This window comes from Glandiceps talaboti, chromosome 3 (assembly GCF_964340395.1).
Source record: "Glandiceps talaboti chromosome 3, keGlaTala1.1, whole genome shotgun sequence".
NCBI classification, from domain to species: Eukaryota; Metazoa; Hemichordata; class Enteropneusta; family Spengelidae; genus Glandiceps; species Glandiceps talaboti.
In genome coordinates this window covers 8,010,413-8,038,122 of record NC_135551.1, presented here as the reverse complement: position 1 = coordinate 8,038,122, position 27,710 = coordinate 8,010,413, and the positions used below count along the sequence as shown (strand labels likewise).

Here is a 27,710-nt window from a genome sequence, read left to right as displayed (position 1 = left end):
CTCAAAGTCTTAGCTTGAGGAAGAAGCCGATGTACCGACATGTCGTTTCAAATCTCCCGAGTGCAGGTTCCGGTTCCTAATAACTACTTTGGGCGTTAACATCATACACGTCAAGAGAAGATTTATCAAAGGTACAGTTCTTTATATAGCAGAATCCTAAAACAAAACAATTATCCTGCAATAACTCTGCATCGATGATGCTTTGTCAACAGTACATACAGTAACTGTCATCCATCCATCAATCTGTCTGTCTGTCTGTCTGTCTGTCTGGTTGGCTGGCTATTTGGCTGGTTTGCTGGCTGAAGGATGATATGCAAATATTTCATAATGTATAAATATTTAGTCACAAAATCTTGGTTTTTAATCATCAGGTGAACTTGGTACTAATGTCATACAAATTAGCACGAAATTCAAAAATGAAAATGAAAGTAATATGATAGGAGTGCTTGAGTCCAAACTGCGCAAGTTCCACCAGGGGTATAACCATTATGTTTTTGGAATCAATATATGGCTGGTTTGCTGTCTGGAGGATGATATGCAAATATTTCATAATATATAAATATTTAGTCACGAAATCTTGGTTTTTAATCATCAGGTGAAAGTGGTAATGTCATACAAATTAGCGCGAAATTCAAAAATGAAAGTGAAAGTAATATGATAGGAGTGCTTGTGTCCAAACTGCGCAAGTTCCACCAGGTATAACCATTATGATTTTGGAATCAACATATGGCTGGTTTGCTGGCTGGAGGATGATATGCAAATATTTCATAATATATAAATATTTAGTCACGAAATCTTGGTTTTTAATCATCAGGTGAAAGTGGTAATGTCATACAAATTAGCGCGAAATTCAAAAATGATAGTGAAAGTAATATGATAGGAGTGCTTGTGTCCAAACTGCGCAAGTTCCACCAGGTATAACCATTATGATTTTGGAAACAACATATGGCTGGTTTGCTGGCTGGAGGATGATATGCAAATATTTCATAATATATAAATATTTAGTCACGAAATCTTGGTTTTTAATCATCAGGTGAAAGTGGTAATGTCATACAAATTAGCGCGAAATTCAAAAATGATAGTGAAAGTAATATGATAGGAGTGCTTGTGTCCAAACTGCGCAAGTTCCACCAGGTATAACCATTATGATTTTGGAATCAACATATGGCTGGTTTGCTGGCTGGAGGATGATATGCAAATATTTCATAATATATAAATATTTAGTCACGAAATCTTGGTTTTTAATCATCAGGTGAACGTGGTAATGTCATACAAATTAGCACGAAATTCAAAAATGATAGTGAAAGTAATATGATAGGAGTGCTTGAGTCCAAACTGTGCAAGTTCCACCAGGTATAACCATTATGTTTTTGGAATCAACATATCATATTGATGCCAAAAATACGCAGACTCTGGTTTGTCATGGTTGTCAGCAGCAATTTGATAATTACATATAATCTCCCGGTATTTCGAGCGAGTACGACGTCATCGAGGACGAATGATTCCCGTAATGTCGGCCGTATCCCTCCGAGCCGATACAGACATTAGGGAGCCTACATTATTTACAAGGGGGGGGGGGGTGTCACAATTTACAAACCTGTTCTTGGGAGAGGGTCATATTTTGCATTACAATATTTCGTCACATTTTACAATCCGTAGTTTTGTGACCAAATTGAAGCTTCAATTATTGTCAATTTGTTTTGTGTGTTTTGAGAAGTAAATTAAAGTGAGATGAGCACTCAACATTTATCTTTAGGAGTACTTTACATGCCCAAATACAAAAACAAAAATACATATATTGTAAGAAAATTGTTTGATAAAACGATGCATTTTGTTGAGTGTACCATCTCACCTTATCACTCACACTGTCCGTGAATGTTATTGTTAAAATATGATGGTGATGGTAGCAGTGATGATGATGATGATGATGATGATGATGATGATGATGATGATGATGATGATGGGGATGATGATGATGATGAGGGTGAAGATAATGGTGACGACGACGACGATGATGATGATGATGATGATGATGATTTAGTTTTGAATGTCATAGAGAACACGGTGATACATGTACTGACTAAAGTAGTACCAGTGAGTCAGATTAGAGTGAGGCAATACTGAAGGTGAAGGTCATGATGATGACAATGATATTAGGGAATTTTTACAAGTGACCAGATCAGGCAGAGTATGCACAACATGCATGGAAAGCACGTTTTAGATACTAACTAGATCGTGTATGATTATAAGAGAAAGGTCACTAGCCAGTTTTTTACTGTTTGTCACTTTATCATATAATTTGTATGTATACATATAATGGGAATATTGATTAACGTTCAGTATAGGCAGTTGTCATGGCGAGGGTCATGTTTTACAAAATGGGACAAAAGGGAGGGTCACTTTTTACAAATGGAGAATGGGGGGAGGGTCATGTTTTTCTTAATAGACCATGTGATTTCCTTCCCCCCGCCCACCCCCTGTAAATAATGAAGGCTCCCTTAGGGGAATCATTATACCGAGATGACGTCGTACGAGTGAGAAATACCGGGAGATTATATCAGCGAACCATTATTCACTCACAGTTGACTAGTTTAGTTTCGTTTCAGTTCACTTCGTTTCGCCGAATTAACCCTACAAACTTACGAACATACAATACTGTTGTGATTTTGATGTCATTGATTGTACGGTCGCCACGTAACGTTCCCAACAACCAAATAATGTTGAACTATTTTGTTCATAAACATGATGTTGAGGACAGTTTTTGTATAATTTATACTGCTTTATTGGCGATAACATCTTTGTATGATATGCAGTAGGGGTGAGGCCAATGAGAAAATCCTCCTCTGACAATTCGCAGAGTTCACTATCAGTATCCCAGCGGCTGTATACGACGCTCGAGTAGACGAACAACAGTGAACATCAAAATTTGGACGCGTCAACCTTGCATTATTGCTCATTTTAGACATGCTAGTTCGATGTCTAGACCAATCAGATCATCAATATACTGGTATAATATAATAGGCGATACCATAAGTCAAAGTAAAATATGACCCTCCCCCAATCTCCGTTTAGAAATATGCCCCCCCCCCACACCTTGTAAATACTGAAGGCAAACTCAACTGCTTGTACGACGTAAATCATTGACTTTAAATTTGCCCTTGACTTTCCCACTGACTTGCAAGAGTAGAGATACCTTCTGTAAATACTATACCATTTAAAGTACTGTTGACTTTTTATTTCTATTTTACTTTTGTTTTCATTTCACTTTTATTTTTACTTTTACTTTTATTTCTATTTTATTTTCGTTTCCATTTTACTTTCATTTTACTTTTATTTCTATTGCACTTTTGTTTTAATTTTACTTTATTTTACTTTTATTTTTACTTTTCTTTCTATTTTACTTTTGCTTTCACTTTACTTTTACTTTCCTTTTAATATTGATTTGTTTCATTTCACATTCATTTCATTCTACTTTTATTTTAATTCTATCTTTATTTTTTAAAAATATTTTAATCTTTTTTCTTCATTTTATTAATGTTTTTATCTAAACAGTTCGCATATAATATATGGCAGCCCTGGGCCACCATAGACCTCATATATTTGTAAGTTATCTTTCACTGATCAATCCGGTCCTTATTCTACGTCAAATATAAATGGATCTCACTATTATGTCGAGGAATATTTGTATTTCTATTAAATTCTAAATACCGTGTCCAATTGTAAATGGGTCAATTTCATGAAGTTTTGTGCAGAGATTATTTAATTCATAACTGACGTGCAAGTAATACTGCATGGCTGCCATCTTAGCTTAAATTTCCTCGAGTCATCCCACTCTCCTCTACACACTGTCATTACAAACAGTGACACTAAATTTCTTTGAAGTATATTTTTGATATTTTCTTCTAAAACAATATACATTGGACCCTAGACAAGTAAGAAACTTGTTTGTCTGTGATTGGACATAACATATACAGTCACTTCACCCACGAAGGCCGTTTTAATTTCATGTGTAACCCCTATGTGCGATAATGACATCGGCCATTTGACATATTCAACAGGGTGTAGCAACTCAAAGTCTTAGTTTGAGGAAGAAGCCGATGTACCGACATGTCGTTTCAAATCTCCCGAGTGCAGGTTCCGGTTCCTAATAACTGCTTTGGGCGTTAACATCATACACGTCAAGAGAAGATTTATCAAAGGTACATTTTCTTTATATAGCAGAATCCTAAAACAAAACAATTATCCTGCAATAACTATGCATCGATGATGCCTTGTCAATAGTACATACAGTAACTGTCATCCATCCATCTGTCTGTCTGTCTGTCTGGTTGGCTGGCTATTTGGCTGGTTGCTGGCTGGAGGATGATATGCAAATATTTCATAATGTATAAATATTTAGTCACAAAATCTTGGTTTTTAATCATCAGGTGAACTTGGTACTAATGTCATACAAATTAGCGCGAAATTCAAAAATGATAGTGAAAGTAATATGATAGGAGTGCTTGAGTCCAAACTGCGCAAGTTCCACTAGGGGTATAACCATTATGTTTTTTGGATCAATATATGGCTGGTTTGCTGGCTGGAGGATGATATGCAAATATTTCATAATATATAAATATTTAGTCACGAAATCTTGGTTTTTAATCATCAGGTGAACGTGGTGATGTCATACAAATTAGCGCGAAATTCAAAAATGATAGTGAAAGTAATATGATAGGAGTGCTTGAGTCCAAACTGCGCAAGTTCCACCAGGTATAACCATTATGTTTTTGGAATCAACATATATTGATACCAAAAATACGCAAACTGTGGTTTGTCATGTTGTCAGCAGCAATTTGATAATTATATATAATCTCCCGGTATTGAATGTCATAGAGAACACGGACAGTGATACAGGTACTGACTAAAGTAGTAACAGTGAGTCAGATTAGAGTGAGGCAATACTGAAGGTGAAGGTCATGATGATGACAATGATATCAGGGAATTTTTACAAGTGACCAGATCAGGCAGAGTATGCACAACATGCATGGAAAGCACGTTTTAGATACTAACTAGATTGTATATGATTATAAGAGAAAGGTCACTAGCCAGTTTTTTACTGTTTGTCACTTTATCATATAATTTGTATGTATACATATATGCAGAGTACACTATCAGTATCCCAGCGGCTGACTACGACGCTCGCGTAGACGAACAATAGTGAACATCAAAATTGGACGCGTACCAACTTTTTTCCCCTAAAGATTAGAGTAACAACAAATAGGAAGGAAAAGAAAAGGAGAAAGGGTTACATTGCACGATATATATTGCTATAAAATGCTATAAAGTGATTGGAATCCCATAATGCAGAAGTGTGTCACTCGATTCTTAGATTGTCCCACTTGTTCGAGCAGATTTCTAGCTTATTTTTCCTCTTCGCTATAAACATTTCTGTCTCTCTAGCGATTCTGACATTTACTTTGACAAGATTGAATGAAGGAATAGCTTTGGATGCGTACCAACCTTGCATTATTGCTCATTTTAGACATGCTAGTTCGATGTCTAGACCAATCAGATCATCAATATACTGGTATAATATAATAGGCGATACAATAAGTCAAAATAAAATATGACCCTCCCCCAATCTCCGTTTAGAAATATGCCCCCCCCCCACCACACCTTGTAAATACTGAAGTCAAACTCAACTGCTTGTACGACGTAAATCATTGACGTTAAATTTGCCCTTGACTTTCCCACTGAATTGCAAGAGTAGAGATACCTTCTGTAAATACTATACCATTTAAAGTACTGTTAACTTCGCTTGGTAATTCTATGGGAGTATTACCGACCGATGCATGTGATACTTCTAATTCCGACATCATTGCCACTGATCATAACAACAATGGCCGCTCACGCAATAACTAGTTATTGCAACTGCCGCGTTTGCAGCAACCACATTCAAAAGAACTATTTGGTTCTTATACACACAAGTACAAGTATCGCAAAAGATGTCTTAAAAATTATCATTTTTACCTCCCGTAAGGGTACGGAAGGTATTAAAAGGGGAATGTCTGTCTCTGTGTCTGTCTGTCTGTCTGTCTGTCTCTCTGTGTCATCATTTTCTAAAAATCGGCTGGCTCAATTGTAATGAAATTTGAGATATATAATCTTTCGGTTAATAGCTAGACCTGATTAGGTTTTGAGCCAGATCTGTTAATGTTTAATTAGAGAAATTTGCATATTAATGAAATCAACTAATTACGCAATATCTTAAGACTGCATACTTCAATTTCAATATAATTTAGTATATTCGTTAAACATAACAACATACATTTGTCCTACAAAATTCGTTGATGTATCTTACAGTGTTAATGAATAATTTGCATTATTAATTATTTTTGGTAATTAGGCTATATCTTAAGAATACATACTTGAAATTCAACATAATTTAGTACATACGTTAACCATAAGAAAACACATATGTCCTATCAAGTTTGTTGACGCACCGTACAGTGTTAATGAATAATTTGCATAATTAATGATTTTAGGTAATTAGGCTATATCTTAAGAATACATACTTCAATTCCAATATAATTCAGTACATACATAAACCATAACAAATTGTGTATGTCCTATAAAGTTAGTTGATGTACCTTACAGTGTTAATGAATAATTTGCATAATTAATGATTTTCGGTAATTAGGCTATATCTTAAGACTGCATTAAGCAGTATCATACACTCTTACATACATTAACCTAAGAAAGCACGCTTGTCCAAAAAACAAAGTCTGTTACCATAGTTTTTTTAGTTTAATGAGTTATTTGCATAATTAGTGATTCCCTTACGGGAGGCATTCAGTTTAAATCTGGTGGAGAATACAATGCAAATGACGGACTTTAATTTGTGTCTTGGCACTACTAGAGTTCAGGAAACTATCGTTTTTTCGTGGTAGTTTTGAAAAGTTTGTGTTGAAACGGATTCCAAGGCCAAAATAATGGTAACACTGTCAATTTCAACTGGCTCTTTATTTGTGCCCAGACTACCATAAATCGCAGTCTGATGGCTATTAATGAAACCCCTGTTGACTTACATTCCCCATACGCACATCGTTGTACAGCCATACTTTTAAAGTTTGCTTTGCTTTACTTGATCTATCATTTATTATATGCATGCGATGACATTGAGAACAATATGTTTGGCTAAGCGTTTGGCACTTCAGCTTGACCACCCTCTCTTGCTATGCACAATGGGATCTTGTGGGATCTCGTAAGATCTGCCGCGAGACGGAAAGTGGCTTATTGTGGTGTATTATCGAATTTACAAGTTACATATTACTTGAAAATATCTCAAACCTGTGTGAAATTGGGTGTGAACGGTGATAAATAGTTGACCAAGTTGTGAGAAGCTCGCCTGTTGCCTTGTCTAAAGAGGTCACCTTCGACTTTGCTCGAATCACCCGCTCTCTCCCGAAAATGTTGAACGGACCTTGTCTTTTTATAACTATACCAATTTATAGAACAAAACAATCCAGCCATTTTGTAAAATTTGTAAATTTTGGGCGAAAAAACAAATGGGCAAAAAACCGGCCCGGAATGTACGACCTAGGGTTGAAGTACGCTTCACGAAATCGCCGAAAATCAGTATTCCTATTAATAATTCCAAAATTGATTATTGTAAGAGAAAGAAATATCAGTCGAGATTTTCGATTTTATAGTATCTAAAATGATGAATTCTTATGAAAGTTGTGGCAAGTTGAAAATACCCCAAAATACGGCTGGTGAGCACTAAGCAGCCACTATTGTAAATGTACCACACCATCGAAGTGTACACAATGGAGGCTTACATCGTAATGAGCTATCACAGTTGTTTTTTACCCATCATGCTCTGAACCACCGCCGGCCTCCTCTGGTAACAATGTTATAAATGACATATTACTGACCACAAGCCGCACCCCTATCATGATGGCCATTTACAGAATAGGAGAGAAATTCCTAATTAAATCCCTCGTTTAACTTGATTCGCATCGCACAGACAACGTTAACTTTGGTTGGTTTTGGTGGAATCGTAGGGAGTGTCAGTAATGAATTCAGTGGACATGTGTGGTAGTGAAGAATATCAATACACATCCAATGCAAATTTCAGTCTAAATGATATTGCAACGTTACCAACAATGACAATGTTAACTAGATATCTATTTGTGTAATAGTCGACACAGAGAAGCTGTGTTGTACCAATGCGAAGCCTCTATACCGCTCAGGATAGGCTAGTTGCAGAACCCAATCTTCTAAAGGATTACTAAGGGTCACATATGACTCATGGAACCATGGCGAGTAAAACTCAGTGTCCGTTCCGAAACTATTAGTTGGTCTTTTGTATAGTTAGGGTAATGTTAAAAGATATTCACCCATTGCTAGGTATCATTAAACTTCGTTATCCTGGTTGAACGTTATGGTTTTCGAGGACAAGCATATAAATTATTATACAGAGCCAGAGTCTAACTATGATCGATGACTACACCATTAGGCAAGTAGATATACAGCAATAAGTACATTTGCTAACTAAGAGAAACACTTCAGTGTATGTAGAAATTGCACAATCAGTACACTGTGGTAGGAAAGCTGATAAATGACAAAGTAATGGTTGCAATTTAGCTCAATGTTACCACCTGCTATAAATAGCCCAGATAGTTGGCTATGTAGCTTGAAAATATCTTTCGTCAGAATTTCGTCATGTCCACAGTTCGTCTAATGCCGTTGAAAGTGAGTTGTTGCTGTTGTTGTTGTTGTTTCTTTATTCCTCATCAAAGAGAAGAGTTACAACTCAGTTCAGTTCAAAAATGAATGAATGAGTGAGTGAGTGAGTGAGTGAGTGAGTGAGTGAGTGAGGGAGTGAGTGAGTGAGGGAATGAATGAGTGAGCAAGCTAGCGAAGTGAGTCAGTTAGTGAAAGTAAGCAAGCCAGTAAGTAAATAAATAAATAAATAAATAAATAAATAAATAAATAAGTTTACTAACTAAATAGGTAGATAGAAAAATAGTTAAGTCAGTCAGTAAACATATGTTTAGAAATGAGCGACTTTTCCCAGTAGACTATTTCTGGGTGTATTATGTTAGACATGGAATCGATAGAGTCAGCGGAACATAGTTATTCGCACACGTGACTAGATCACTGAGTGAGTGAGCAAGCGAGCGAAGTATGAGTCAGTTAGTGAAAGTAAGCAAGCCAGTAAGTAAATAAATAAATAAATAAATTAATTAATATAATAAATAAATAAATTAATAAATTAATAAATTAATAAATTAATATAATAAATAAATAAGTTTACTAATTAAATAGGTAGATATGAAAATATTTAAGCCAGTCAGTAAACATATGTTTAGAAATGAGCGACTTTTCCCAGAAGACTATTTCTGGGTGACATGGAATGAGTCAGTGGAACATATATAGTTATCCGCACGCGTGACTAGATCACAGACTTCAGATTGACCTCTCAGGTAGTATACCATTAGGTAAATACGGTGAGCGATTTATTATCTTATCACACATAAATAGAAAGAGCTATGGTGTGAAAAGAATTAACTCTAAATTCATCGTAATCTTTTCAAGTATATACATTATTTACTACAAAGAAAGAGTTAAAACACGTTATTAATCAATTGATGTACGTCAAACATTTCTTCATTTAAACAACAGTTGGAAAGTCACACACAGCTGATGACGAACAATATATGCAAATGTGATTTAGATAAGTTTACCCTTCATTGAGCAACATGTTGCATTCTGGGTACAAAACTACAGAGAATGCAAGTCAAAAGTTATTCTGGAGAAGATGATTCTGAACTCGAGTGGCCATTAGGTTTGCCACAATTACGGGTAAGAAAACTTTGGAGTAAAACAGTAATTCTATATTTAATTGTATGTTCTTTGTAAAACCGCATCATATTTAAATAAGTTGTTTTGGCCGAAAGTGAAAGTACAATGTATGCAACAATGAGATAAATTATTCGTTACTGGTCCACATGTCACAACCTTATTGATAAACCATTGAGTGAATAATGGCTATTTATAGAATATGAGGACAATTCCTGATTGAATTCCATGTTTAACCCCAAACTCATTGCATATGCAACTTTGGCTGGTTTTTGGTGGAATCGGAGCGAGTGTCACTTAAGCTAGTTCATATTGATCGATGATTCCGTAATAAAATCAATGGAACTGCATGCTTGTGTAGAATATAGATAAACATCCAATGGCAAGTCAACCTAAAAGATATTACCACATTCACAAAAACGTAATAATGTTAACTGTGTATCTATTTTGTTCATAAACATGATGTTGACTGCAGATTCTGTATAATTTGTAGGTAGAAGAAGAAGGTAGAAAAACTATTACAATTTCATACGATTCGAATTAATGCAGGCAATTTTGAAATGTATGATGTCATAATAGAACTGGTGGCAATAGCACTAGTACTACCTTATTTCAAGTATTGGTTTTATTATAAGTGTATACTGTACGTTTGGAACTGGTTTGTTTGTTTGTGTGTGTGTTTGTTTGCTTGTTACTCACAATTTTATTACACACATTAAAATTCTTCGAAGTATATTTTTGATATTTTCTCCTTAAATATAATATACATTGGACGCAACATATACAGTCACTTAACCCACAGAGGTAGTTTTAATTTCATGTTTAACCCTACGTGCGATATTTGACATATTCAACGGGGTAAACAAACTCAAAAGTTATAGTTTGAGGAAGAACCCGAGGTACCGACATGTCGTTTCAAATCTCCCGAGTGCAGTTTCCGGTTCTGAACTACTTTGGGCGTTAACAGCATACACGTCAAGAGAAGCTTTATCAGGTACAGTTCTTTACATAGCAGAATCCTAAAAACCAATGTTCCTTCAATTATGCCAATAAGTATGGATCTGTGATACCTTGATGCTTAAGAAAGTAATGTGTCCCCTGGGAGACTCTTCTTAAAACTCTTAACGTGTTTTTAAAAGTTTGTAATTCACTTTTAAAGGAAATGTTGTCTTTCACTTTTGTTGCCAGCAACACAGTGTGTTGAATAGAAGCGTTATTTCTTTCAAATAAAACATGAATAGATACCCCAAATTTACTACACAGGTATCGAGTAGTGGGAGCTGTAGTAGTAGTAGTTGTTGTAGTAGTAGTAGTAGTAGTAGTAGTAGTAGTAGTAGTAGTAGTAGTAGTAGTGGTGGTGGTGGTGGTGGTGGTGGTGGTGGTGGTGGTAGTAGTAGTAGTCGTTTATTATAGTGACTTGTGACATTTTACAGTAGGAATACACAAAAAGAAGCATTTTTCACCCAGCTTTTTCCGGCTTATAAGTCACTCTGATTCAAAAACATCATATAAGCAGTACTGTAACAGTATCATATAGGTAATGTAGAGATAAGTAATGTCGCTCCGCCCTTACAATAAAATGCCAGATCTTCTAGCGTCAATACGTCAACGGCGAAACGTTGGCTTCTTCAACTCGGAGTGGATCCGAGCATGTTGTCAGCAAATATGATTAATCTTCACTCTGTAGATTGTCTGAGATTAAAGCCATTTTATAGCAACCTCTACTCTACCATGTCTCAAAGTGTGCAGCTGGGTTGATCAAGGTATATTCGTGGTTAAAATCTTGCCAAAGTACAGAAACAAACGACATCGCCGAAACGCTGGCCACTATGCCTATTCGATCTTCATGGAGTACTGTGTTGTATAGTGTAGCTTCTAGACCTCAGGTTTTCTTCCAATACAATAGGACAAGCAACCAAAGGTCGCGTTCAGCCTCCAAAGCGAACTTCGCTCGCACAGCGCCGTAACTTCGTTCACTTATAATTATTGTATCAGACAAAGCCCGAGTGTCTAGCAGCAAGACTAGGTATTGCTGGATTGTATATTATACCAAATAGCTAGGTGGCTATTGACCACATAAGCTAAATGAATAGCTCTATAATAGCGTTTTATGGCTATTCAAACTATTTCCCTTTTCCACCAGTATATTCTAACCATTAATGACCACTATTAGCCTCCTGCTAGCTAGCTAGTAGCTCCTAGCAACTCTTGATTCTGCCAGGGCCATTACGTGACAGTTTTTCAAGCTAAACGCCATGAATAGCCGCTATTAACCACCTACTAACTAGGTTTTAGCTAGCTACTAGCTAGCAGCCTCCGACTCTGCCAGGGCCCTTTCTAGGCTGCTATTCAAGCTAATAGCCATTAATCATCCACTGTTAGGACCTGTTTGCTAGCTATTAGCTAGCTGCCAACTAGCAACCTCCGACTCTGCCAGGGGCCTGTCATAAAGCAGCCATTCAATGTATATAGCCATTAATAGCCGCTATTAGCCCCTGGTTACGTAGCTGGCCATTAAGCAGTTACCAGCTAGAAACATGTGACTCTAGCAACCTCTGCTATTCAAGGTGTTAGCCATTAACAGCAGTTATTAGCCCCTGCTAGCAAGCTATTAGCTAACTATATCAGCTTGCAGCCTCTGACTCTGCCATGGACCTGGCTAACTAGGCAGCTAGTCAACTGTGGTGGAATGGGATATGATGCCACGGTAATGACAATGTCGGGAGTGCACTCATTTTGGTTTTCCGGCATTCATCTCAACCAATTACCTCCAAATACAATATTGATTAATGCACTGCCTTCATGCAAACTCACTGTAGTTTTAAAAGGAAGTAACTGTTAACATTACCAATGTGTTGGCACCGGTGGGATCAGCTCCTTGCCTTTGATTCGGTGACCATTTTCATGTAAAATCCCCGGTCTCAAATAGGATCCAAATCTAGGACAAAACATTTGAAAAGAGGAGGGTCATGTTTTAGGAAAGGTAAATCAGTCAGTCAGTCAATCAATCAATCAGTAAACTTGTATTTTAAGAAATTAGCGACTTTTCCTAGTAGAATATTTCTGGCTACATCCGTATTTGAGACAAGGACGGAGTTCAAGGAACATAGTTATTTTCAAGCGTGGCTGGATCACTGACTTGAGATTGACCCCTCAGGTAGTATATCATAACGTAAATGCAGTAAGTGATTTATTCAGACATAACAATAGCTCTATGCTGTGATAATTTAGGGTGACTAAATGTTGAACACTTTGTTAGTACTAATACAATTTTGATTGGTGTGGTAAAGACTTGTTTGTGTAGTGTTGTTGTAGCAATTAGGAAAACAATATCTGGATGGCATGACTAAAATTTGAGATGTAACACGATATACTATCTACTATAAGGAAAAATGACCTTTCAATGACGAATTGCAGGACATTAAGTACACTCCTAGAACTGGAAGATCGACTTTGTTGTAACATTTGAAGGATGGAAATTGTACATTAATTATCAATTAGTTGGATTCAATGGTATGACAGTAACTCCATCTTTGTCTTTTGGTGGGTATTAGAGAAGGCTGTTAATCTTGAAATGTCAAAACTAAAGGAATTAGTACAGCAACTAAAATATCATATCCTATGTAACAGGTCTAAATATGTATTTTTTTTTTAATTTTAATTTTTAATTTGTAGATAAACTAAAATTTACAACACTTGCCCTCCTAAATTTACCCCAATGGCATGACTTGATTCGGGTGAACAAACTTTTATGGAAACGAAAGGAGACCAAACAAAGTGAGTGACTTGTTCGAAAAATCTCCGGGGCAACTTGATGTGTAAAGATGTAGAGCTAGAGACATACAAAAATGTCGTCCTCCACAGTTTCCGAAAACCGATACTCATCCTAATACCAACGCCTAATGCCTGGTATATCCTAATATAGTAATGAAATTATTGTTATCAGTGTATGAATTAATGTAGAATTAGATAGCTGAGGTTGCCTTTTAAAAGTATTTAACCACTGTTTGATATAATCCAATATATATATACTGCTCTGGATGTATGCTAGGGCCATGTACAATCTGGTTGCTTTGACGCTCTGCATATACAGGGTAATCTCCTCAAGAAAACTTGGCATTTTTACAATTTAAGTTACAATATGAGAATGTAGTTAGAGGACCCCGTGACTAAACTGTTGCAGTTACTGACCAATTACTAGACCAATTAAAATATAGAAATGTTAATTTAAGGTATATATACTTTAGCAGTATGCTCTGAGAGGAACGTTGATAAAATGAGACTCCAATATCCACAATAAACTGTGTGTACCACCAGTTTACAGTGTGAAATCAGATAGATAATAAAGTGCAACAGTGAAGTTCACCTAATGCAGTGGGACTACAGTAAAATATGGGTGGCTGTGGAAATGGATGATAAATACACACACATTTTTAGAAATGTGTAACTTTTTCAAGTGGGATGTTCCTCTTTGTAAACAGTATAGTAAATTTTAGAAACATGATGCGTTACTTTGTCTTTATACCTTTAAATCGTAAAAGTAAGTTTAACAAAATGGTGTAATGGTTATCGTAATGAATAACAGGACAAATGGATGCAGGGTTGGGCTTCAGGGTGACCACTCATTTTTTATGGTATATGCAAATGCAAGTGATTGATCTTTTATCATATCACCGAAACCCACGAGCCAAGACTCCTACACTGAGTTCACCAGGATGTTGACAGTAACTTTAAAACACACGATTTTAAATTTGTACACACAAACGAGCAGTAAAATAGCTATTTCTTGATTACTCTCCAATTGTGACATCTTGCCAATGGGATTTTTCTTAACCCTTGTCAATTTCATTGTCGTCGTCTATTCTACTTAAATTACCATTTTCACAATCATTTCTACTATTTTCTTTCATTGTTAATTTAGAACTTAGAATTTAGAAAAGATGATAAAGAGCGTGGTCACTGTGCTATGTTACCGCTCACGTGACTGTACTGTTACTTTAGAGTTTTACAAGGTATAGAATTCATAAGATCTGAATTAGTATAAGATAGGAGTATTTAGGCTTACTGGTGTGTACTTTTTTTTGAAGATTACACGAATAATGTGATTGTGTGTAATCTATACTACCATCCGTTGTCTGTCTGTCTGTCTGTCTGTCTGTCTGTCTGTCTGTCTGTCTGTGTCTCTGTCTGTCTCTCTGTCTCAATGATGTTACCTGCTTTTGGCCTGCGACAATTTATTTCCACCCCTTCCCCGTAATCAAATGGTTTACCCCATAACGTGTACATGTGACTGACGCGTGACTTACATACTTAGCCAGAAATAGTTTCAATGGTATTCAGCGAAACATTATTCACTCACAGTTGACTTGTTTAGTTTCGTTTCAGTTCACTTCGTTTCGCCGAATTAACCGCACAAACTTACGAACATATAGTACTGTTGTTGTGATTTGATGTCATTGATCGTACGGTCGAAACGCATTGTTCCCAACAACCAACTAATGTTTAACTAATTTGTTCATAAACATGATGTTGAAGACATTTTTTGTATAATATGTACTGCTTTATTTTAGGACCTTCGCATGGCAAAAACTTGGGTTGTTTTGTATGTAGCGATATATACTGCAAAATTGTACTCGAATGTCCTTGTACCGTGCGCCCTCATCGATCACTCAGGGCTAACCATTCGTTGACGTGTTAGTACGAAGCCCGAGCTCTGGTAACACGTCAACGAATGGTTAGCCCTGAGTGATCGATGAGGGCGCACGGTACAAGGATATTCGAGTACAATTATGCAGTATATATTGGTAAATACAAAACAACCCAAGTTTTAGCAATGCGAAGCTCCGAGAACTGTAAGAGAGTCTAGTCACTCACTCTGTTTGGTCTCCTTTCGTTTCTATCTGTTTACCCGATTCAAGTCATGCCATATAGGTAAATTATGGAGGGCTCACTAGTGTTAATTCATATTTACAAGTGTTGTAAATTTTAGAATTGCTACATAAGATACAATAGTTTAGTTGATGTACTAATTCCTTTAGTTTTGAAATTTCAAGATCAACAGCCTTAGTTATTTAATAATCACCAGAAGACAAAGCTGGAGTAACTGTCATACCATTGAATCCAACTAACTGATAATTAATGAACAATTTCCATCCTGCAAATATTTTTACAATAAAGTCGGTCTTCTAGTTCTAGGAGTGCAATTCTTCATTCAAAGTTCAAACATTTTACACAAACACAAACTTTTCAAAACTACCACACAAAAACGATAGTTTCCCGAACACTAGTACTGCCAAGACACAAATTAAAGTCCGTCATTTGCATTGTATTCTCCAATGATAATTTTAAGACATCTTTTGTGATACTAATACTTGTGTGTATAAGAACCAAATAGTTCTTTTGAATGTGGTTGCTGCAAACGCGGCAGTTGCAATAACTAGTCATTGCGTGAGCGGCCATTGTTGTTATGATTCTGTTGGCCATGGAATTACCAAGCGAAGTTAACAGTACTTTAAATGGTATAGTATTTACAGAAGGTATCTCTACTCTTGCAATTCAGTGGGAAATCAAGGGCAAATTTAAAGTCAATGATTTACGTCGTACAAGCAGTTGAGTTTGCCTTCAGTATTTACAAGGTGGAGGGGGTTATATTTCAAAACGAAGATTATCCCTAAAAACGACTAGCAGATAAAATAAATCCAGTCGCTGCACGACGTTCACGTCGTGGTCAAAACCTCTTGGTATGCCATTCCCAGGGGGTGGTTTATTGCTTAAACATTGCATTATTTCGGGGGGTTTGTCATCTCATCGCTGCCACCGGTTCAAAATTCCATTGATGCTATTCGGGTTAGAGTTAAGGTTAGGGTTAGGTACCATGATATCGGCTTATATCAAATAGCTGCTGACAACAATGTATAACCAGAATGTGCGTATTTCTGGAATCATTGTTTAAATGTTTTGTTTTTTTTTTGTTTTTTTTTTGTTTTGTTTTTTTTTGTCTTTTATTATTATTATTATTATTAATAATTGATTCCAGTGGGTAAATGATACAATGTCTTACTTGCAAATCAATACATGTCAAATGAAAAAAAAAAACACGATGCAGGAGCAAGTATTAAATAAGATTTAACAGTCTCTCAAACGCCTCCAGCTTTCTTACATTTGCATTCATTTCTTTCTCAATTTTATACCTCGAGTTAAATTCAAGCTTCAACATGCGAATCAAAGGAATAGTTGTTTCAGATGTCCAATACTTATGAATGGACCATTTCCCTATTAATACCAAAAGCTTAACAACGCCTTCTTCATCTGTAAATATATCTCCAAATTCTTTAAATTGACAGTTGAAAATTATATCTGTGCTTGATAACTGTACATTCTTATGCAAATAGTGCGTCAACGCTGCTGAGATTCGATGCCACATACCTCTTACTTGATCACACTCAAGGTATCTGTGTTCTAAAGATTCAACATTTGCGCAAAATTTACATGTCATAAAATCGACTTTCTTCCAATAAAATAAGTACTTGTTACAAGGTATGATGCGATGAAGCAGTTTCCATTGGAATTCACGCAGTTTCAGTTCTCTAGTTAATGTATACATACTTTTCCATACAAGGTCAGTATTGACATTGTTATGCAAATGACCTACATGAAGGGACAAAAACCATTTCTGTAACTTATCAATGTGTTGAGAGTCATTTAAAAGCAGCTGACGTACCAATCTTGACGAAATTCTTGCCAGGGGTATAAATTCAGAGTTTCTCCAAATACCATATTTTGTGTCCAGATCGGTTTCACAAGAATTATAAAATATTCTGTATCTAGCCGACCAATTGCGTAAAAATGTCTTACCCAAAACTCTATGACTAACTACAAACCAGGAGTTCAAAACATTTACATAAAAGAAAGGTAATTGTGTCTGTATATTACTGTGCAGTTTTTTCCATTCATTATTTTGATGGAATACGTCCGTCAAACGGTCAAGATGAAAATACATCCATGGGATCGCAGTCCAGGTTTTCCCTTTTCCCATTACAAGCCGTTTTACCCACATTGCCCAAATAGCTTTCAAATGATTAGTAAGATTCACATACTTAATACCACCTTTGTCATAAGAGCACTCGAGGATACGAGTTTTAAAAGGACGTCTTCTTTTTGTGAAATTGTCAATAAGCGTCTGTATTTTCACCCTGACTACATCGGGTATACCAATCACTGTAGCCAAAAACTGTATTTGAGATATTGCCAACACTTTAACAATTAACACTCGACCATAAATGGTGAGATCTCTCCTTGCCCAGCTATTAAGCGTCCTTTCTAGTTTCTTAATTTTTCCTTCCCAATTCAAAGTCAGACATTTATCAATATCATAACCAAAGTATACACCCAACGTCTTAATAGGTTCGTTTGTCCATCTAATGTCCCCAATCCTTTCGGTACACTCCCTATCTATCCCAATCCACATTGCTTTTGTTTTATTAGCGTTCATCTGCAACCCACTACACTTATTAAAATCACTCATTACTTTTAGCACTTCATCAATAGACCCCTTGTCCTCAACAAAAATTGTAGTGTCATCCGCCAGCAGGGATATTTTTGCAATACTATCATTTGGTAGCTTTATACCCTTAATTAACCTGTCATGTCGAATCTTACATGCAAGTACCTCTATTACAAGTAAAAACAACAATGCGGAGAGTGGGCAACCCTGTCGTACCCCTCTCTGAAGTGAAAAATAATCCGTATTCCAACCCTTATAACTAATACTACTTGTAATATTCATGTAAAGTGTTTTGATCCACTGTATAAAGCTTGTATCAAAATTAAATTTTTCCAACACTTGAAACATAAAATCCCAATTTACACTGTCAAACGCTTTATTGTAATCTACAAATAAAATGGCACCCTTCATCTTTCTCTTCTTAGTAAAATGAAGGATATCAGATATCAGTCGAATATTTTCGCCAAGATACCTGCCCTTCAAATAACCAGTCTGATCGCTGTGAATGATCGAGGGCAGCACTTGCTTTAGTCTGTTCGACAAGGCTTTAGTTGCGATCTTATAGTCAATATTCAACAGAGTAACAGGTCTCCAGTTATTCAGGTCATTTTCTGCTCCTTTTTTAAACAATAAGGAGATCATTCCTCTCCTTTGAGATACTGACAGCTCACCAACTTCCCAAGCTTCATTTAGGGAGGCGACGAGCAAAGATTTCAAATCATTCCAAAAGAAGCGATAAAATTCTGTAGTTAATCCATCAGTGCCCGGAGATTTGTTTCCCGCCATTTTTTTCAACGCCGCAAAACACTCATTCTCTGTCAATAAACCATTGCAGATACCTTTGTCTGTTTCAGTTAGCTGAGGAATCGGAGTATTGCCAAGAAAAACGCGTAAATTCATTTCCGTTTCTTTTTGTTGGTAGAGTTTTTGGTAAAATTTCTTTTGCGTATTTAACACATCTTTTGTATCTGTGACTTTTTTGCCTTCTTCATTTAAAACTTCTTTCATTTCTTTCTTTACGGCATTGTGCTTTTCCAAGCTGAGGAAGTATTTTGTACTTCTTTCACCCTTTTCTATCCACTTTGCTCGTGACCGTATCTGTGCTCCCGCTGCTAGTACTTCGTATATGTCATTTAGCTTCTGTTTGGTTTTCGCATAATTCTGTATATTGTCGTCTGTTGGATTTTGTATCATTTCCTTTTCCTGTTCACGTATTCGCCTTTCAAGCTTCAAAATGTCATTATTACAGTTCTTTGTAGCGTTTCTTGTTGTCCCTAGTGTATATTCTTTAATACTTTTTTTGAGCATGTCCCAATGTGTTCTCTTGTCTGTGAAAACTTTCTGCTTGAAATCTCGAATTATTTTCTTTACACTATTTATGAAGTTGTCTCTTTGTAGTAGCTTGTTATTAAATTTCCATACTCCTGGCCCTCTTTTTTCCGACTGTGCTTTTATTTCTACAAAAACTGCCATGTGATCCGTCTTTACGGCTGGTCTGATATCGACTTTACTCACTTTAGACAACAGATGTTTAGACATGAATATATAATCAATCCGACTGTGAATTGGCGATGGTTGAAGTCTGCGCCATGTAAATTGTCTATTGTCTGGATGGTAATTCCTCCAAGTATCTACGAGCTGAAACTGGCTGACGATATTACGTAATGCATTAACAGAACTGTCATTCTGATTTTTCCTGCTGGGTAACCTGTCTATGTGGTTATTCATTGCACAGTTAAAGTCCCCGGCAATCACAATATTTTCATATGTACACTTCTCCTCAAGGAGCTTACTCAACTTATTGAAAAATTCTTTTCTTTCGTTTACATTATTCGGTGCATAAACCGCACAAATTGACAGTTTTAAAGTGTCTTGATGACCATTAACGATTACAATTCTCCCATCGTCATCAACTGTAACATTTTCAACTTTAAAACTTAAATGGTTATCAATCCAAATTGCTGTTCCCCTGGAATAGCAATCCCCTTTCGAATAATAAATTTTCCCACTCATATTTAACCCCCATCTCACGGCATTAATATTCTCAATATGAACTTCTTGTAAAACTACAATGTTAGCTTTTTGATGTTTGATCCATTGCTGTACACACTTTCTCTTATTTCTATCGTTCAAACCCCTGGTGTTCAGGGTTAAAATCTTGAAATTGTTCATTAGCGATATTTGGAGCCGGACTTATTTCGACATTTTCTCTTTCTTTTCTTCTTCCGTCTTGAGTCACCGCTATGATGTACCGACAGTATCGTCGGAGATTCTGGTGATAAGTCCGACACTTTTTCCTTTGTGGTGTTGTACTGTTGACAAATGCTGTCGTCTGTTTCGGTCGCTTCACTATCTCCACATTCCGTCTCATTCTCTTCACTCAATATCGTCGTCTCTTCTTTCTGCATTCCTCTTCTTTGCTGTATTTCCTTACTGTCTCGGAGGTAGGTCATTATCGAAGTTTGAGCTTTCCGGTCTTCTTTTACTCCTGCCTTCGATGTTGTTGCTAACGACCCGTCTCCGATCTCCATATCTGACATTGAAGGCAGCTGTGCTTCTTTCACCGCTTTCTTTCCTTCATTTACCTTGACACATTCCATCGCCATATGTCCCTCACCGTTACATTTCTTGCATTTCAATGGCTTGGTACACACTTGCCTGCTGTGGCCTACTTCTAAACAGTTGTTGCATGTAATTTGCTTATTTGCAATATCTTGAAGTTGCCGACACACTATCTTTGCCGAGAATATTCCGACTTTAAGAATGCTAGGCAACTGATTCGTTGGCTTTTCAATAAAGACATCTCTGTCACCATTAAATATATCCGTTAGTTTTCCATTTAGCCTCCATTTTAACCGTGTTATGTCTGTTTTCACTTTGCATCCTGCAATGCCGAGCTTGTCGACGATAACACCGTCATCAACAGAAAGGGGTATATCTTTGATAACTAATCTTACCCAGTTCTCATTAACTTCTCTTCGGTACGGATTTTTATCCCAAAGTTCGATTGCTTTACCTCGTAGATTAAGCCCGTGTTGAACAAGTATTGTTCTATCTGCTTGATCGTTCAGATAAATTCTCCACAAGCCTCTTATTCTCTGTAAACCTTCTAAACTTTGCATTGTTATTACTTCTGCAATCGCAGTTATAATTTCCTCACCGTGAAGCCATTGCATACTGCCAATTGGTATTACATCAGACTGTTTCAGGAAGACAGGCAAAACAGGCGGCTTGTGTTCGTCATCCGAGGTGGAATTCTGCTTGTTTGACACCACCTGGGCGAATGTAGCCTGCGCCATTGCTGCACGACAACACGTCAAATCCAAATGAAACTAATTCTCGTCTTCTGACCGCCAAATGTAGTCAATTAGGCCTCAGTAAACAAGAGAAACAGTTCTACGATACATATAACAACTCTTACGAAGTAAATTTCACTTACAACTGTGAAAAAGTGTCCGAAAAACTAGAGCGATCTGATGACTGCTTCCGTAGATTACAGAACAGAGCGCCTTGTTTAAATGTTTATTCCAAAAAGATATCATTATACCTTGTGGAACTTAGACAGTTTGGACTTTCACTTTCATTTTTGAAATTTGTGCTAATTTGTATCAAATTACGACGTTCACCATGATGGTTAAAAACCAAGATTTTGTGAATAAATATTTATAATATGAAATATTTGCATATCATCCTTCAGCTAGCCAGCCAGCGAACCAGCCAAACAGCCAGACAGCCAACCAGACAGACAGACAGACAGACAGACAGACAGACAGACAGACAGACAGACAGACAGACAGATGACAGTTACTGTACTGCCAACAATGTATCATCATTGCATAGTTATTGCAGGATATCGTTTTCTTTTTTTGGATTCTGTATGTAAAGATCTGTACCTGTGATAAAGCTTTTCTTAACGTGTATGATGTTAACGCCCAAAGTAGTTCAGAACCGGAACCTGCACTCGGGAGATCTGAAACGACATGTCGGCACCTCGGCTTCGTCTTCAAACTAAGACCGTTATCGCAAAGTAGGGTTCAACATGAAATAAAAAGTACCTCCATGGGTTAAATAACTGTATATGTTACGTCCAACGAATATTGTTTTAGGAGAAATTATCAAAAATATATTCCATGTTATTTTAATGTCACTGTGTGTGATGAAATTGTGTAGGATAGAGTGGGGTGACTCGTGGAAAGCTAAGATGGCAGCCATGAATTCGCACTACTTCATTTATATTCATAGCACTACATACTATACTACATACTGGTTTGAAATTTAATAGGCTGTTAATTTTCAACTCTGACCAATTTAATTTAAGGGGGTAGGGTGGGGATGAGGCCTAACTGAAAGAATTTAGTTTTTTATCCTCGGTTGAACTATTGGCCTCACCCCAACTGCATATCATACAAAGATGTTATCGCTAAAATAAAGCAGTACATATTATACAAAAAATGTCTTCAACATCATGTTTATGAACAAATTAGTTAAACATTAGTTGGTTGTTGGGAACAATGCGTTTCGACCGTACGATCAATGACATCAACAGTACTATATGTTCGTAAGTTTGTGCGGTTAATTCGGCGAAACGAAGTGAACTGAAACGAAACTAAACAAGTCAACTGTGAGTGAATAATGTTTCGCTGAATACCATTGAAACTATTTCTGGCTAAGTATGTAAGTCACGCGTCAGTCACATGTACACGTTATGGGGTAAACCATTTGATTACGGGGAAGGGGTGGAAATAAATTGTCGCAGGCCAAAAGCAGGTAACATCATTGAGACAGAGGGACAGACAGAGACACAGACAGACAGACAGACAGACAGACAGACAGACAGACAGACAGACAGACAGACAGACAGACAGACAACGGATGGTAGTATAGATTACACACAATCACATTATTCGTGTAATCTTCAAAAAAAAGTACACACCAGTAAGCCTAAATACTCCTATCTTATACTAATTCAGATCTTATGAATTCTATACCTTGTAAAACTCTAAAGTAACAGTACAGTCACGTGAGCGGTAACATAGCACAGTGACCACGCTCTTTATCATCTTTTCTAAATTCTAAGTTCTAAATTAACAATGAAAGAAAATAGTAGAAATGATTGTGAAAATGGTAATTTAAGTAGAATAGACGACGACAATGAAATTGACAAGGGTTAAGAAAAATCCCATTGGCAAGATGTCACAATTGGAGAGTAATCAAGAAATAGCTATTTTACTGCTCGTTTGTGTGTACAAATTTAAAATCGTGTGTTTTAAAGTTACTGTCAACATCCTGGTGAACTCAGTGTAGGAGTCTTGGCTCGTGGGTTTCGGTGATATGATAAAAGTACAATCACTTGCATTTGCATATACCATAAAAAATGAGTGGTCACCCTGAAGCCCAACCCTGCATCCATTTGTCCTGTTATTCATTACGATAACCATTACACCATTTTGTTAAACTTACTTTTACGATTTAAAGGTATAAAGACAAAGTAACGCATCATGTTTCTAAAATTTACTATACTGTTCACAAAGAGGAACATCCCACTTGAAAAAGTTACACATTTCTAAAAATGTGTGTGTATTTATCATCCATTTCCACAGCCACCCATATTTTACTGTAGTCCCACTGCATTAGGTGAACTTCACTGTTGCACTTTATTATCTATCTGATTTCACACTGTAAACTGGTGGTACACACAGTTTATTGTGGATATTGGAGTCTCATTTTATCAACGTTCCTCTCAGAGCATACTGCTAAAGTATATGTACCTTAAATTAACATTTCTATATTTTAATTGGTCTAGTAATTGGTCAGTAACTGCAACAGTTTAGTCACGGGGTCCTCTAACTACACTCTCATATTGTAACTTAAATTGTAAAAATGCCAAGTTTTCTTGAGGAGATTACCCTGTATATGCAGAGCGTCAAAGCAACCAGATTGTACATGGCCCTAGCATACATCCAGAGCAGTATATATATATTGGATTATATAAAACAGTGGTTAAATACTTTTAAAAGGCAACCTCAGCTATCTAATTCTACATTAATTCATACACTGATAACAATAATTTCATTACTATATCAGGATATACCAGGCATTAGGCGTTGGTATTAGGAAGAGTATCGGTTTTCGGAAACTGTGGAGGACGACATTTTTGTATGTCTCTAGCTCTACATCTTTACACATCAAGTTGCCCCGGAGATTTTTCGAACAAGTCACTCACTTTGTTTGGTCTCCTTTCGTTTCCATAAAAGTTTGTTCACCCGAATCAAGTCATGCCATTGGGGTAAATTTAGGAGGGCAAGTGTTGTAAATTTTAGTTTATCTACAAATTAAAAATTAAAATTAAAAAAAAAATACATATTTAGACCTGTTACATAGGATATGATATTTTAGTTGCTGTACTAATTCCTTTAGTTTTGACATTTCAAGATTAACAGCCTTCTCTAATACCCACCAAAAGACAAAGATGGAGTTACTGTCATACCATTGAATCCAACTAATTGATAATTAATGTACAATTTCCATCCTTCAAATGTTACAACAAAGTCGATCTTCCAGTTCTAGGAGTGTACTTAATGTCCTGCAATTCGTCATTGAAAGGTCATTTTTCCTTATAGTAGATAGTATATCGTGTTACATCTCAAATTTTAAACATGCCATCCAGATATTGTTTTCCTAATTGCCACAACAACACTGCACAAACAAGTCTTTACCACACCAATCAAAATTTTATTAGTACTAACAAAGTGTCCAACATATTGTTATGTCTGAATAAATCACTCACTGTATTTACGTTATGACATACTACCTGAGGGGTCAATCTCAAGTCAGTGATCCAGCCACGCTTGAAAATAACTATGTTCCTTGAACTCCGTCTCAAATACGGATGTAGCCAGAAATATTTTACTAGGAAAAGTCGCTAATTTCTTAAAATACAAGTTTACTGATTGATTGATTGACTGACTGACTGATTTACCTTTTCTAAAACATGACCCTCCTCTTTTCAAATGTTTTGTCCTAGATTTGGATCCTACTTGAGACCGGGGATTTTACATGAAAATGGTCACCGAATCAAAGGCAAGGAGCTGATCCCACCGGTGCCAACACATTGGTAATGTTAACAGTTACTTCCTTCTAAAACTACAGTGAGTTTGCATGAAGGCAGTGCATTAATCAATATTGTATTTGGAGGTAATTGGTTGAGATGAATGCCGGAAAACCAAAATGAGTGCACTCCCGACATTGTCATTACCGTGGCATCATATCCCATTCCGCCACAGTTGACTAGCTGCCTAGTTAGCCAGGTCCATGGCAGAGTCAGAGGCTGCAAGCTGATATAGTTAGCTAATAGCTTGCTAGCAGGGGCTAATAACTGCTATTAATGGCTAACACCTTGAATAGCAGAGGTTGCTAGAGTCACATGTTTCTAGCTGGTAACTGCTTAATGGCCAGCTACCAGGGGCTAATAGCGGCTATTAATGGCTATATACATTGAATGGCTGCTTTATGACAGGCCCCTGGCAGAGTCGGAGGTTGCTAGTTGGCAGCTAGCTAATAGCTAGCAAACAGGTCCTAACAGTGGATGATTAATGGTTATTAGCTTAAATAGCAGCCTAGAAAGGGCCCTGGCAGAGTCTGAGGCTGCTAGCTAGTAGCTAGCTAAAACCTAGTCAGTAGGTGGTTAATAGCGGCTGTTCATGGCGTTTAGCTTGAAAAACTGTCACGTAATGGCCCTGGCAGAATCAAGAGTTGCTAGGAGCTACTAGCTAGCTAGCAGGAGGCTAATAGTGGTCATTAATGGCTAGAATATACATATATATGACCGTTTAGCTGGACAAACTGGGAGCGACCTGACAGGTAGCTTTTGAACCAGTTATGACAAGTGCCCCGGAACCCGTAATGTTCAAGCTTGGCTAATAAGATCGAATGATCGATTGTATCGAACGCTTTACTGAAATCAATAAATACCCCTAGAGTGAAATTCCCTTTATCAATCTCTTTAAGAATGTGATTTACTAAATTAATCAAGGTAAGTTTGGTACTGTGATTCTCTCTGAAACCATATTGATGTCTATACAAAATATTAAATTTGTCCTGATAAGAGATGATTTGTTTATTTATGACTTTTTCAATGATTTTACTGAATAGGGGCAAAATAGATATAGGTCTATAGTTTCCAACAGAGTCATTCTCCCCTTTCTTGAAAATGGGTTTCACTTTGGCGACCTTCAACGCTGATGGGAATGTACCAATTAAAAATGAACAATTTATGACGTGAGCCAAAGGCGGCGCTATTACTTCAGCAGCATCAATGAGGAGTCGTGGAGTTAAATTATCCCACCCACTAGCCTTTTTTTCTATCTAAATTAATTAAAAGCGCTTTGATATCAAGAGGCGTAACAGGTTGAAGAAAAAATGACTGTAACTGAGGTAAGCCCATATGTTGCCAAAAATCACAATTGGTCGGTGGAATATTATTTGCCAACCTTTGACCAACACTAACAAAATATTTGTTGAACTCCTCAACAACATCAGCTGGTTCTGATACAATACGCGTAGAACTATTTGCATCCACCTTTAGAGTAGGTGGTACTTTATCTGAACAGTTTTTCTTGCCTAACACGTCATTAATTACATTCCACAACCTGGCACCCTTACTAACAGTGAATAAATCAGCATAATAAGTCTGTTTCGCTTTTCTTATTGTACTTGTAAGAATGTTCCTGTAGGTTTTATAACGTAACATTACATCTGGGTTATGCTGACTCGAGATTACCTTTGACAACAGCTTATGTTTTGTTTTTACTGATTTCTTGATTGCTTTTGTAATCCATGGATTCTTTTTCCTTTTAACTTTGACAACTTTTACTTTCAGCGGTGCATGGTGGTCACAAACATCGGTAAATAAACTACTAAATGCATCAAATGCTTCATCCACATTGCTGTTGTTATTGATAACGGAACTCCAGTCAACATATTGTAGGTCCGAAATAAAACTATCTCGATCATAATTCTTGAAATCCCTCTTTGTGACTGATTGTGAAATTGGTAAATTAATATTAAAGTTTTCAAACATTGCAAAAATTGGAAAGTGGTCAGATATATCTGTAACAAGTGTACCAGTATTTACATGACAAGTATTTATATTTGTATAAATATGATCAATTGTAGACGAGGAAGAAGCAGTGACCCTCGTTGGTAGTGTGATAATCTGATTGAGGAGAAAGCATTGCATCTTGGATATAAAATTCACTGTGTTACAATCTGACTTTCCACTGTCAATGTTGAAGTCTCCCATGAGGATACATAATTTCCTATCTAACTTGACCTTGCAAAGTACCTCAGAAAGACTATT

At 36.6% G+C, this 27,710-nt stretch overlaps 1 long non-coding RNA gene across 1 annotated transcript; it reads left to right on the top strand.

Moving 5' to 3' along the window:
- On the top strand, nt 1-27,602 carry LOC144432577 (uncharacterized). The gene is made up of 4 exons (XR_013480731.1): nt 1-131; nt 4,059-4,199; nt 25,377-25,466; nt 27,231-27,602. It is a non-coding gene; the product is annotated as an uncharacterized LOC144432577 (long non-coding RNA).
- The last annotated feature ends 108 nt before the right edge of the window (nt 27,603-27,710 follow it).